The sequence below is a fragment of the Manis pentadactyla genome, chromosome 3 (genome assembly GCF_030020395.1).
Source record: "Manis pentadactyla isolate mManPen7 chromosome 3, mManPen7.hap1, whole genome shotgun sequence".
NCBI lineage: Eukaryota > Metazoa > Chordata > Mammalia > Pholidota > Manidae > Manis > Manis pentadactyla.
Window position 1 is genome coordinate 179794581 of NC_080021.1, and position 14565 is coordinate 179809145.

Genomic DNA, 14565 nt, shown 5'->3' on the forward strand with positions numbered 1-14565 from the left:
AGAAGGAATATAACATCCTGTTGACTAAGCAATCTTGGGTAATGATGAAACTACAGCTGGTTTGGAAGGCACAAGTCCTGGGTCTTGACTCACTCCTTCCCGGCCAGGAACCCAGGGAAAGATATTTAATTCTCTAAGCTGCTTCCCCAAGTCTAATGTGTCATAATAGAAATGAGTAAGAATTAAAGGAAAACAATAAGAAAAACTGCTGAGGAATCTCTGACAACTTCACTATTAATTTGTTGCTGTTATTGACACCATTGTTGTCATTAAAAAATGTTCTATCCTGAGCAGTAAGATAATCAGGTTTAAATACCTCCTCGGTTAGGTTGAGAGCCTGGATCAGAAGATGCATAGATATCCTCTTTCTGTAGCAGATTGAGAAAGTACTCAAAAACATTAATAACAGAACAACCTGTTTCTAGGTTTTCTTTTTTTTTTTTTATTCCCTTTCTTAGATTTTTAGTAACCATGCCAATTCAGAGTAATTTCAAAGTAATATGTTAGGGACATACATTGTCAGTCTGGATCTACGGCAATATGTACAACTTGATTATTACGGTGTTGAAACAACTTGGCAAATATCATTTAGGCCCTTCATGCCTGGTAGGCAGAATAACTACCTCAATCTTTCAAGGTGATTAAGCTGATTAGGTAAGAACACCGTGCTTCTTCATTCATCCATCTTCGCTTAATCAGATGGAAGGGTCTTTTTTACAGACAAAGGAATCTAAGTGGTGTGACTTAATCCTATTCTTTTTCTTTCCCCTCCAACCCCACCACAGACAGTACCCCTTCTAAGAGAGCTGGATCTTAAATAAAACACTAATTAAAAAATATCCTCATTTCAGAGTTGTGAGGCTCCCCTACTTTCCTTTTAATTAAAAACACTTAAGAGACTTTCTAGATTCCAGAGCACTAACCTCTGAATGCCATTTAATCACTTCTTTCAATCAATTCACATGTTTATTTATGAGAATTGCTGTACCTGTTAAGTATTGCATTAAAAGGATTGGAAGGGAGGAAGTTACTATTAGGAAAAACTCGGAAAGTAGTGCTACCTGAAACATTTATGAACACCTATTGCAAACACTCTTAAAATCTGGTAAATTACATTTTAATTATTTTGTAAATGTACCAAAATTAAAGAGCATTTAGAAAGCAGTCATCTAGAGTTGAGGAAGTATAAATTAATCACGTGTTTACATTGAATATTCAAAAATTCAGGGATCCTTAATGGAGCAATAATAATTTTAAAGCAACATTAGAACTTCTTGGCACATGTTCAGGGCTGCTTGGAGCATGTTTTCACACTGTGGAAATATTTATTCTACCCAGCAGCCTATTTCCCCCAATAGAAACACAATGAAAATTCAAACACAATAAATCATTCCCAAGGTACAGAGATTCAAATGCCACAAGTGCTTTGATTCACTTTGCCTCAGGGGTGGAATTTATAAATTGAAGAACTTTTAAATTTGTTAGAACATAGCACTCTAGAAATGGGAAAAGCAAAGCCAATTGGATTCGGGGTCTTATTTGTGTGTCACTCTGTATTAGCCTTGGCATAATGGATAGGGTCCTAACGTGTGATGCATGAGGCAGGGAGCCATTTCCCCTCTATGGCCAGCAGGAGGGCCTCAAGAAAGATTTCGATTGTAAAAGGATCACAGAGGCAACCCCCAGGACTGCTACTGGAAAAATGAATTTGAGAGAGGAAGTGAATTAATTCTGGTTTTCTAACAGTTAAAATGAATCAAGAAGAAAACTCCAACTTCTGTTCCTCTTCACCATTCAACAGAATATATGAAGACCATTTTGCATGTCACTTATTTTTTACCTCTAATTAATTATTTTCATGCATTTGCTTAATTCATGTTGCACTTTCTGCTTTTCTTGTATTATTGAATCCCATAAAGGTTTGTCTGTTTAAAGAATATTGTCATGAGACTTATTTTTCTCTTTTACGTTCCTCAACTCTTCAATAATTTGTTGACATAAATAAAATGCTAGTGTTACTAATACATTGTTTTTCAGTTAGGATTCTCCTTTTTTGGAAATGCTAAGCTATGTAAGATGTTAAAGTGTTCATAGAACACTTAGTACTCTAACAAATTATTCTTTCCTCATGTACTGAGTTTGCTATCATCAAACTTTTGAATCATGTTTATGGAAACTCAGGATGCTACAAAAAGTTACAGCCTCATAAACTAAGTTGTAGAATTATAGAGCAGCCAGATAAGAAATTTACTTGCATGGCACATCCTTCCCTATGCCTCAGATTTTCACAAAAAGCTATTTATAAGCCAAGTCTGTAGCTTGTCTTTTTATCTTCTTCACATGGGCTTTATATAGAGTAATAGTTCTTAATTTTGATAGAGTCAAGATTATCTAGTTTGATGGAACATTCTTTTGGTGTCAAATCTAAGAACTTTTTACCTAGTCCTAGATTCCAAGGATTTTCTATTTTTTTTCTTGTGATGTCTTACGATTTTGTGTTTTATAAATTTATTTTTGTATAAAGTATGAGTTTAGGTCAAGGTTAATTTTGTAGTTGTTTTTTAAAAATATATAAGAATGCTATTGATTTTTACATTTTGATTTTGTATCCCACAATATTTTTATGGTTTTTTTTCTTTATTATTAATAGTCTAAGAGTTGTCTGTAGTCTTAGGATTTTTAATATACACATATGGAAAAAAGGTAGTTTTACTTCAACCTTTTAATACTTGTATCATTTCTGCTTCTCTGTTGTGTTTGCTAGAATATTCCACAAAACACTGACTAGAAGCAGAAAAGGCAGGTCTCTGTTTGGGTCCTAACTTTCAGAGTATTTCTCAGGTTTTATTATTAAACATAAATGTAGGTTTTTACACATAAGGTAAGGAATTTTTCTTTTAATAGTTTTTTAAGAACTTGTTTTGAATATTTATCAGGTTTTATTGAATGTTTTTTATGTGCATTTTGAAAAAATATGGTTCTATTCCTTAAATCTATTATGAGGTTTTCTGTTTATTCATCTTTGCTACTCAAAGAGAAACATTTGTTTTGTTTTATTTCTAGCTCACTGCTAAGTTATATATTTTTAGGATACTGTTAAAATTTATATAATGAAGGTCTGAGAGGTAAACTCTTAAATATTATATGTTGGAAATGGTCTTTTTTGGCCTAATCTCATAAAGGTATTCAGCTGGGTTTATAATTTTACCTAAGTGTTATTTTATTTCCCTAAGCTCAGATGTAACTCCTTTATTTTCTGTCATCTAATGTTACTGTTGAAAATCTTCAGTCACAATAAGTCTATTGCCATTACTCTGAAGATAATTGTCCTTTCTTTCTGGTGGCTATTAACTATTTCCAAAATTTCTTATTCATCTTTTTATATATCCACCTATTCATTTTATTTTTGTAGTTGTGGGTTTAATATTTTTCTTATTCATATATTTGAAGGTAATTTTCATTTTCATTTTGAGCATACTGGTCATACTTATTTTTAAGTCTCTGTCAGATTGTTCCATATTATTAAATTCATTGGAAGTAAATCCATATTCTAAACATTGATTTTTCTTGGCTACCGTTCTTAGATTCATTCATTGCTTATGAAATTTTGATTTGCAGGTTTGGTTTTGAGGTGAGGTCTTTTGTTTTTCTCTCTCTGTGCATCTCCTCTCAGTTCTTCTCTCTAACAGGTTTATCACTTCCGCCACCTAGCCCCATTGGTAACCAGCAAACGAGTCTGGTGACCAAGCCGTAACTCTCTTCCCAAACTCCCTGACTTCATGTTTTCCTATAAAGTGCCACTGCTGGAATATTTTTATCCCTTCTTCTCTGCAGGAAGTGGGTCTGCTCCCACCAGCTCCCAGACAGGTGTTCCAGGCTTGGCTCCTAAGCCATCGCTTTGTTTCCTTTCTACTTCATGGAGGCATTTTTGTTTTGCCTTGTAGTTTTGGGGTTTTGTTTTGTTTTATAGCCCAGTTGTGACTTTACCTTGTCTTTTCAGATTTTATCTAACTATCCTATATATAAGAACCAGAGAGTATATCAAATTTTACTTTGTCAACTTGCCCGGAATATTTCCAGTCAGTTTTTAACCCACTCAGATCAGGCTTGCATGCGCCTGGAACACTGTTCTTGGCAGAGTCACCAGCAAGACATCCATCCTGCCAAATCTAATGGCCAATTCTCAGTTTTCATCTCAGCAGTGGTTGGTGCAGTGATCATTTTCTCCTTGTTGATGCATTTTCTCCTCTTGGTTTTTAGGACAGTCTATCCTCCTTATTTCCTTCTAACTGAATGTCCTGGATTTTCAATTTCCTGGCTGACTCTTCATCTTGCTCTTGAACTTTAATTGTTGGAGTGTCACAGTGTTCCTCAGTTATTCTTCTTTCACTGTCTGTAATTATCTCCTATGTGATCTCATTTACACCATGGACATGATAAATACATATATTTTATAATACACAAATATACATTATAATGCATATGTACACAAATATATGTAATTCATAATAAAATTTTATATGATGTATTTAAATGCATATGTTATATATATATATAAAATATAGTTTGTTACTATTACCTCCCTTTTTCTACTCTTACCTGATCCATACACTATATTTTCCATGTATTCACTGTGATATCTAACATCTAAAACTAATATGGTTAAGACATAACTTTCGATTCCCTGCAGCCCAACATCTAACTCTAGACCTAAAATTCTAGACCACGCCAGTATCTTTTGTTGCCTGTGTTCCTACAATAGCATCCTAATTGGCCTCCCTGATTCTGTCATGTCCTCTGTGCTTTGTCCTTTACCTAGAAGTCAATGAAATCAGATTATATCACACTCCTGCTCAAAACCGTCAATACCTTTCCATCACACTTAAAATATATCGAAACTGTATCATGGCCTTAGGAGCCCTAACATGTTTCACAGCCATCACTGGACACTACTGTCTCCATTATTGAACTCATTCTATCAGCATCTGAATTCTTATGATGCTTTGAAATATTACTCTGGACTTGGGATGGTTTCCCTAAACCTTTGCACAGTTCACTTCTTCACATCATTCAGTCTGTCTTTACCACCTCACAGAGGCCTCCTATAACAACCCAAACTAAAATAATCTCCTGTTATTCACCAAACCCTTTTCTTTTGTTTCCAGCTTCTTTGAAATTCTTTTTTTAGCTTTACTGAGGTATAATTGACACATAAAATTGTAAGATATTTAAAGTGTACATCACAATGAGTTGATAATATATACATTGTAAAAGGATTCCTTTCACATAGTTAATTTAGTTAATTAACACACCACTACATATATATATATATATGCTATAAAATACAAATATACAATTGAATATACACGTGTGTTAATGTTTAAGTTCTACTCTCATAGCAAATTTCTTATACAATACAGTTTTTTCAACCATAGTTACCATGTTATGCATTAGATCTTCCGATCTTATTCATTGTGTTGTTCTTTTTAAAGCATCAATCATTGCCTGATATTTTAATACTTATTGTTAACTTGCTACTTGTTTATCTCACTCATTAGAATATAAGTATTGTGAGGGCAGGCATTTGCTTGCTCTTATTCACAATTGTTTCCCAAGCATCTAAAAGAGTGTCTCATTCCCAAGAGGCATTCAATAAATATTTGTGGAGTTAATAAATTACGGCATTCCACCAATGATCAGGAACCCAATTGAACTGATCACAAACACAGCTCCTATACTAACAAAGTATATGTATTTTTACATCGAGTCACTAGAAGCATGGAGGGAAAAACATGTTTCAACTTTTTTCATGAAATCTTCTTTATTTGTGCTCTAGAGGAAGAGCATAAGAAATAATAACATAGAGACTATTAGTACTGATGTCATTCCACAAAATAGTACCTGCATCACCCTTTGATTCCTCTTTCACCTGTGCATTTTGGATGTCTAGCTTCTCTATTCTCAATAGTTGGATGTGAATAAAATGTTTAAACCCTTACATTTAACTTCCTTCTAAATAAATGATCTGGCCCTCTCCTTTGAGAGTTATGCCTAGTAAAGCCTAAAACTCAAGGGAATACTAATCCTCTGAATTATTTGTTGTGAGAGTAATATCATTCCTTTATAGTCTCTTTCGACATGTCTTAATATACTATAAATTTAAAACTACTTGAGAAGTTCAAAGCAAGAGACGAATAAATACTCCAATTCTTGATGACTAAGAAGACATTAGAAACATCAACGCTGAAATTCAGTAAAACAATATAACAAAGGTAGCTTTCTTTGCATACTGTTCAACATTGTAGTGAGGGCATAAAGGATTTTTTTTTAGTTGAACACTTCAGGAAGCCAACTCCACTTTGTATGTAAAGGGTTCCTATTTAGAACATCAAACCTTAACTCGACCCATGAGGCTCTATAGATGTAGTTGGAAAGCTACTCAATAATACTGAGAATGTGTCAAAATCTGAGTAGAGTATGGTAGGTCTGTGGCAACCAGTTAGTTATGCATTTTACCATTTATCCTTCTGAAAACTGTAGCACAACTAATGAAGTGGGGGGAGAGTTCTCATAAATTATAAACATTGAGCTTGTAGAGAGTGGAATCCTCAAATTTCAATGAAACAGGGAAATACGCAGCTCTATTGAAAACATTTCCTGCAATTTCCCTGAAAAATTCATGTCCACCTAAAACATGTGAATGTGATCTTATTTGGAAATAGGATCTTTGTAGATGTAATCAAGTTAAGATAAGGGCACACTGGATTAGGATGGGCTCTAGACTAGTGACTGATGTCCCAATAAGAAGAGAGAAGTTTGATCACAGACTCATATAAAGGGAAGGCAGCCATGTGGAGACAGAGGCAGAGACTGAATTCATGCAGCCACAAACCAAGGAATGTTAAGGCTTGGAGGCAGTTCCAGAAGCTAGAAATAGCAAGGAAGGATCTGTCTTCAGATTCATTGGCCATGCCAACATCTTGGTTTTGGAACTCTAGTCTCCATAGCTGTGAGATAGTAAATTACTCTTTTTAAACTCTCTAGTTCATGGTAATTTGTTATAGCAGCCCTAGGAAACTAATACAGTACCACCAACAAAAAAAAAAACAAAGCCTGTATGACAATAGACAAGGACAAAATGGGGATACGGGGAGGATCTAGGAGTAGCAGTTCTCAGAAATAAACAGCAAGTAGACGAACAAGATGATCTTACATAAGTGAGAACCCCTTATAAAGGACTGAGATCAGATAGAAAGCTATCATTTGATCAAAGGGCATCAAAGAAAGAAATCATAGGAAATGATAAGGAGAAATCAAAGAAGACAAATCTCAGAAATTTCCTCTTGCTACACAGTCACATAAGACCAAATTTTGCATAATCCTACTTATATACAATGTCCCAAATAGCAGATCTAGAGAGACAGAGAATAGAATAGTGGTACAGGTGTTGGGGAGATGGGAGTAACAGTTAATGTGTATAAAGTTTCTTCTTGGGATAATGAAATTTTCTAAATCAGATTTTGGTAATGGTTACAGAACTCTGTAAATAAATTTTTTTAAAAGCCATTGAATTGTCCACCTTAAAGTGGTAAAGTTCATGGTTTGTAAATTACATGACAATAAAGCTGTTAAAAAAATAACACAATAATGAAATTTTAAATTCTGATATTGGAAAGGCACACCATATTATGAAGAACGTTTTTCAGAACTTTAGGACATGTCCAAATATAATTATTAGAATTTAAAGATAAAGAAATAATCCTTTGAGTATCCAAAAAGAAAAATCAACTGATTTACAAAGGATCAAATACCGGGTTTAGCATTAGGCTGCTGTGTTTCTCAAAAGCAACATCCAGTGACATGAAAGAACAAAGCTGCATCTACAAGGTATGCAGGGTGAGTTCTGTCTTCCCATTGTCAAATGTTAGAATTGTTATTAGCCTTTCTGGGCCCACTTCTATCAAAAGTGACATTCTAGTAGATCTCAATGAATTCTAGGGTCTTCCTATAATAGTAAGGTAATAATACAGGCAGAGGATACCTGTGTTTCTAAGAGCTGATCCTTTGGCCAGGTGGCATGCTATCACCATGTATGGCTATTCCGGGTTCTCAGGTAGCTTCATTTGCTGTGTGCCACATCTGACCGGATCCAGGGCATCCTTCTCAGCCTTTCAAACTAGGTTCTTTTTTTTTTATGATGCAATCAATATCTCTCAGTTTGTTATTATTATCTTATAAATGAATTACTTACTATTTTAAAAGATTATAGTAGCTTTCTTTAAAATTAAAGTGAATGTTTCTCTCCTGGGAACAGTAAAAATGTGTGCTCACTACAAAGTAGTTGAAAGGACAAATTATCTCCTTTTTTTATTATAAACTTTTAGTTATTACATTAAAATCATCCCTTATTGAAAAACTTACACTAAATCACTCTGTAAAATCACTGAGACATAATTCACTAAAAATACAATAGCATTTTTCACAGAAGAATAATCATTTTATACATTCAAGATACCAAGGAGCCTTAGAGATTATCACATCTGACCTTCTCATCATATAGATGAGCAAAATTTGGCCCCTCCAGAATCTGTGACAGTTAAATAGTTGTAAAGCTGGGACCAGATTCTAGGGTTTGATTGCTTGTCTAGTACTCCTTACACTTCACCATAAGCTTTTCTCTTCCTCTCTTTATATCTGTACTCTCAAATGTTTCATTATTTTATTCATCCACAAACATTTATTTATTGTTCACTGTGTGCTAGCTATTCTTTGAAATTTAGGATATGCAGAGGTAAAGAAGACAGAAAAAGTCCATGTTCCCTGGCAGCCAATATGTTTGATCACATATAACTTCTGCAACATTTCTTTAAAATACTCAGCCTCCCATTCCTCTTCTCTTTACCGTTTTTCCTCAAGTTCCTTCCAGGGCATTCATATTGTGTCACTGGGCCTTAGCCTGAGGCAGATCCTCCAGGAAGCCTTCTCTGTTTCCCTCTCTGCCCCAGTCTGTGCTACATGCCCTTGCTCTGTGTTCCCTGAACACTGTATGCTTACCTCTGTCAGAGCACCATTACTTGGAAAGCTGTTTATCTACTTACTTGTCATTCCTTCCTCTTAAACTGTGACGTCCTAGAGGACAGGGGCTTGTGTTGTGTTTTTTCCAGTATCTCTAGCATTTGTGTAGTACCTGGAACAGAATGAGCATTCACTCAATATTTGTTGACTAAACTGAGAATGTCTGCATAAGCATAAAGTCTTCTATGGACCATTTACATTTCATTATTAATGAGTTTAAGTAAATGCATTATTCCTCCTAGGGTTATTTGCACCTTATTAACTCCAATATTGTCAAAAATACCCAATTCATTTCTAGGACTACTTTCTTCTCCACACTGATGTCACGTGTTACACCACATAATCTCTCAGGAATGGACAGCTTATCTCTATGGGAAAACACAACTCTCTCCTCTGCTCAGCCTAGGATAAGATGCTGATATTAGGATTTTAACACACCAGAGACAGGCTCTGTTGGACTTCTGAGAAAAAATTACCTCAGTTTTCTGTTAAATGTCAACTTGATTTAAAAATTGCCATATGATGACTTATAGTGTAAAGAAATCCACAATTTAGAACTTGGCTGTTTGTCAGAAGCTATCTTTCAGAGCTGAGCTCTTGTCTCTGATCTACTGAAGAAGGTCTATGATCTACTCTGAAAAGCAAAAAATAATAACAAAATTATCAGCACCAACATAAAAGTCCACACAATTCCAGTTTAGTTATTATACAGGCCAATTTATAATTTTTTCTCAGCTGGAATCTGATATGTCAGAATCAATAGATTCATTCAGAGCTAAACTTTTATCTTTTTATTGGGGCATGCTCTCTAATTGAACACTGCTTACACTATGTATTGGGAATGGAAAAACATTCCAGGATGTCTTTGCATTAAAGGGAACTACAGGGGTTGTGCTATACAATTATCTTTGAATTATATTACAAATAACTCATAATATTTGGCCTACTATCTACTAAATATGAAGAAAAATTTTATCAACACTCCATCTATTATTTGAGGTAAAGTTATAAACATATAAAATGAATCATAAAATGTATATGATACATATCACAATGTTTGGTCTTGCTGTAAAAAAAAACATTATTTTCTCAAACAAATTGATGCCTGCTTTAAAATACAACATAGTTTCTTTGTTTTTCTCAATCATGAAGAATTAGTATTGTTCCAGTTATCAGCAGGAGGGGCTCCCTGGAATTCTAATGTGGGTTTTGTCTTAGTACCATTCAGAGAAATGTTTTCTGAATGTCCATTTTGTTTTCCTTCTTTCCTTTAGGAACTCTAGGGTGAGTGTATTGGGCTCCTATCTGACAATCAAGGAGACCTTAAACATTGTAATAAAACCGTCTCCTTCCATTCTACAAGTGGATTATGGGACAGAACATAAGTAGTGATGTAATTAATACAAGCTTGTTTTGATCATTAATAAATCTTTATTTACCTAGAATGGAATTTAGCATTAGAGAGACTTGAATTAAACCTATATTTTCAACATAATACAATTCAAGACTGACTCAGTTTACACATAATTAAACAATTTTACATATTTAAATGTGAAACGTGGAGTCTAAGATAATATTTTTCACACATTAATGACTTAATGGATTATGTACCTTATCCCTTATTCATTCTTTGTGACCAACAATATACAATGTCATAGTATGCAGTTAAGGAAGACATCTCTAATTAAAACTGAGGCTTTCCTGAGACTTCCAACTCCTACCTAAACTATTCTTTCAGTCAACCATTATGATCAATTGCAAATACATTTGTTTGCCACCTCTGTTCTAGCTACTCATTATACTGCTCTGGGAGTTGCAGAAGAGTTTGAAACACAATAGTTGTAAAAAACTTAATTCTAGTTGGTTAAATAAATAACATAAACACAAACTAAAATGAATAATGTAAGGTTGAGTACCACTTCCTTTCTAGGTTTACAAGTTTATAAATATAAATCCAAATGAGTAGTTTGTATTAAGATGAAGAGAATATGAAAGAGTGGAAAGAGCTGTAAGCTTAAATAACATTTTTTTAAAAAAATCCTACTTCTTCCCTTCTTCCTCTAACTGGTTATTAATCTTGACTACTTCATTAACCTCTCTGGTCACCAATTCCTCCCCATTTAAAATAAGGGAATACACTTAAAATGGTATTTTGCAGCTCTAACATTCTGTGATTATGGTGGAAAGAATCAGTAGGAAATGATCCTGCAGACTTGAGGAATGACAAAGTATCCATGGAGCACTTGAAATGACCATTAAAAGGTGAGTTGAATTCAGGCTGGTAAAATCAGGTGAAGATGGTATCCCAGATGAGAAAATACTATGAGCAATGCCTCTTGATCAGGCAAGTCCAGACAAGTTTAAAAGTATGATAATGGTGATGAGGATGATGATGAGGATGATGCAAAATATTTTAGATTACAGCAGTACATCATGAAGTACCATCTGCCATTCAATTTTGAGTAAATCACCCCTCAGGCAATAGCTGCACTTGCCAGATTTTACACAAAATGTACAATACAGTTTTGCTCAGATAAAAAACATCTAAAATTGGAATGCCTTTGCCCCAACAACAAAAAGGAGTGTGATGTCTTCATTAATATGTTAATTTTCCCATTTCCTATCAGAGTAAATATAAAGGCCCATGCACAGGTTGACCCAATTAACACTATCCAGTTGTTTCTTTCAAATTTTAAAGAGCATCTTCCCAAAAACTACTAGGTGAAAAGAATGAAACCTGGGGGTATTTAAGATTTCCAGGGGAAATAGAATTAAAGGAATAGACCTACGGAAGGGCTTAATACTGTTTTTGATTGCTAAAATAAAAATCAGTAACACATTATATAAAGACAACATCAGTGACATATTGTTAGGCAGAAAGACAGACGTGTGCAGGGTGGAGAGAGAATAACGCCCATTAAAAGGAACTCAAAGGGTTAACCAAATAAAACCAGAGAGCCAGAAGGCTCACAGAGATAGTTAATTAGTTGAGCTTTCAAAGTCCAGGAGTGACTTGGAATGTCTGGATATTCCCCAGATGAAAAACAATCCCCCAGATAAAGAAAAGCATCAGACTTCATTGTACCAAGTAGACCAGGCCTCCGAAGCCAAGGATCACCAGTCAAGGACTTCTCTGCCCTGCCCCATGAGGTAGGGCAGGGAGATGGGACAGAGTCATGCCATCGTAAATCTGCTTAGTCTGAGAAAAAGGCTCAGCTTATTCTTTAACTTAATCTATATGCTGTTCTTCCTCTTCTTAAAGCCCCTTAATCAATTAAGTAACTGGAACCAGAACAGGAGATAGACCTCCAAAGTGTACATGAACCTATGTGAATAAAGAATGCTAAGACCTGAACCAACATAGTCACCTAAATAACCCTATTAAGACAAAACTTCAAAGGAATTATAAATCACCTGCATACATCATGCCTTATGCTGACCCCTACCCAAAGGCCCTATAAAACCTCAAACCCTAAACTCTTAAGGGTGCTGCCTCTCTGAGGTTGCCCACACTCCCCTTTCTACAAGTGTGTATTTTTGCCTTAAATAGACTTCTTACTGCTCAACTTATGTTTTGTCTCTGTGCTCTTCCAGTGGTAAGATTCTTTGTCACTTTGCTATTTCATTCTTATTCTCCTGACTTAAGCACAAGTCTCCACTCTGTCTCTGTTATACTCCAGATAAATAGGGAGAGACAACAGGGAGCTCTGATTTGTGTTTGCAAGTTCCAGTTACTTGGGTGACCTGGACAGGATGGCAGCTATACAATCATGCTCTCTAGTAGCCTGCCAGCTGCCTTTGGGAAGTTGTCAGAACATCATACTCACTCTGTTCAGTGTTCTGTGGCTCCCCTAAATCCTGGGGTGGTAGGGACTTAGTTCCCATTCCATGCAGACTCAAGAGAACACTGGACGCCAGGTGACCCTGGCTTTAGAAGTTGGTAAGGGATTTGCCCTATGCCAAGCAGGAGCTCAATGAGTTTCGCTTTCCTGCCTCTGTTCTTTCTTGCTCTCTGCTGCCTGCAAAGCAGCTGCCATTCCCTGCTATTCTCACTTTGATGAATTCCTTCCATACCTTTCACTATGACTTCCCTACATCTCCAAACCAAATTCCTTCCCAATTATTATACACTTAAAATTAGTAACATTGAAACTTTCACTATTGATTTCCTTATGCCATCATCTGATCATGACAAAGTCAGGATTTCCCTTCTCAAAAATTGAAATTCCTATATATATATATATATATATATATATATATATATATATCCCAAAGCACCTTCTTCTGCATCTGGTCCTTTTCCTAATGGCTCATACCATTCCTCATAATTCTTAGGTGCTAAGTCTTGCTGTGTTCTCAGCAATATACAGTGACTAGGACTGTCAGATTTAGCAAATAAAAATACAGAATACCAAGTTAAAATTCAAATAAACAATAAAAATAATTTTTGTAAGTATGCCCATGTAATATTTGGGACATACTTATAATATATATTGTTTATCTGAAATGACTATAACTCAACATCTTGTAATTTATCTGGCAACCCTAACAGTGACTGAAATGACTGAGAAAGAAAAATGTCATTTCTGAGCAAATATTTATACCTTCTCCACAAAATCCAAAATGATGTATTATTAGCTCCCCTCACAATAATGCCTTATCAAAGCACATACCCACAGCCTGCTTCACAGCAACCTTTATCCCTTCCATTCTAAGACATTGGTTATCTTTACTACATTGTCTTTTTTTCCTCTCAGGTTTCAAGAATATAACCTTCCATTATGCTTATGTACATTCTTCTCTTTTTCAAACACCAGTATCCTCCTTTTCTAATTATGTCTAACAATTTGAATCATCTGATTTCATATTCTTGTTGAAATGTAGACAGAAGAAAATCTGCAAGATTTCTTTCCTAGATTTCTGCATAAAAATAACTTGCATTTTGTAAGAGTTAATCTTATTTGGGTATCTACAGATTTCCTTGATTCAGTCAAAATACAAAGATAAAAGATAAGATCAGAACTACTTACATAAAAATTATTATCAGCAAATTACCATTAGGATATATATTGGCTTTCCAAATGTTATTCATTTTATTTACATCAAAATTTCTGAATAAACAACTATGTTTTTGCCATACCCTAAGGGCAGCTCTTGAAATTTCTAGGGTAAAATAAAGGAAATTTAGTTCAGCTCCTTAAGGGTGACAAAAATAGCTTTAGTGTGAAAATCCTGGACCTTTTCCAATACAAAATCATAAGAAGCACTGAATTATTCATTTTTATTTGGAAAATATTATGGGCTAACAGCTGAACAAATAAAATAGTATGTTAAAATTGTAGTTATTGGTATCTAAAAGCATAAAAATGGTTTTTAAACTGTTATGAGAGCTTTTTACCTTATTGTACAAACTGGTAATGTTCCAACAAGAGTCATTCAGATTACAAAAATGAGACAAGTATAAGTGGCAAGATATTGAACTGAGAGCAA

The 14565-nt window shown here is 34.7% G+C and overlaps 1 protein-coding gene across 2 annotated transcripts in view; it reads right to left on the reverse strand.

Annotated features, from left to right (window-relative positions):
* Positions 1-14565, reverse strand: part of LINGO2 (leucine rich repeat and Ig domain containing 2) — a 1246785-nt gene that overhangs the window by 549062 nt on the left and 683158 nt on the right. For both annotated transcript variants that reach the window (XM_036898106.2, XM_057498746.1), the window contains exon 4: positions 9099-9187. The gene's annotated coding sequence lies outside the window, so the exon portion shown is untranslated. The remainder of the gene's footprint in view (positions 1-9098; positions 9188-14565) is intronic.